The sequence below is a fragment of the Gekko japonicus genome, unplaced genomic scaffold (genome assembly GCF_001447785.1).
Source record: "Gekko japonicus isolate JY-2015 unplaced genomic scaffold, Gekko_japonicus_V1.1 scaffold4116, whole genome shotgun sequence".
In the NCBI taxonomy this organism is placed as follows: domain Eukaryota; kingdom Metazoa; phylum Chordata; class Lepidosauria; order Squamata; family Gekkonidae; genus Gekko; species Gekko japonicus.
This window is the reverse complement of record NW_015170397.1, coordinates 66,771-67,302: the sequence shown is the minus strand read 5'-3', so window position 1 is coordinate 67,302 and position 532 is coordinate 66,771.

Below are 532 nucleotides of genomic sequence, written 5' to 3'. Positions count from 1 at the left end.
ATAAAAATCCTAAATAAAAAAACCTCAGAATTTTACTAAAGTCTGCTCAGTGGGACTTAATCCCAGGAAAGTGTTCATAAGAACATAAGAGCCCTATTGGATCAAACCAATGGTCCATCTAGTCCAGCATTCTGTCTCAAACAGTGGCTAACCAGTTCCTCTGGAGGGCCAACAACAGGGCATAGAGGCTGAGGCCTTCTCCTGGTGTTGCCTCCTGGCTTCAGGATTCAGAGGCTTAGTGCCTCTGAATGCAGAGGTTCCCCTCACTCACCATCATATGCCATGCCCCCTGACATCACCGGAAGTGATGTCAGAAGGGAAGCAAAAGGGGGGAGGCATCTTCAAAAGCTTCCCCTCCCCTTCCCCAGAGTTGGGCCACAGAAGGAGGAAAGAGGGAAGGAAAGAGAGAGAGTAGAGAGAAGGAAAGAAGGAAGGAAAGAGGGAAAGAAAGAGAAGGAAAGAAGAAGGAAGGAAAGGGGATAAAAAGAGAGAAGGAAAGAGGGAAAGAAAGAGAAGGAAAGAAGAAGGGAAA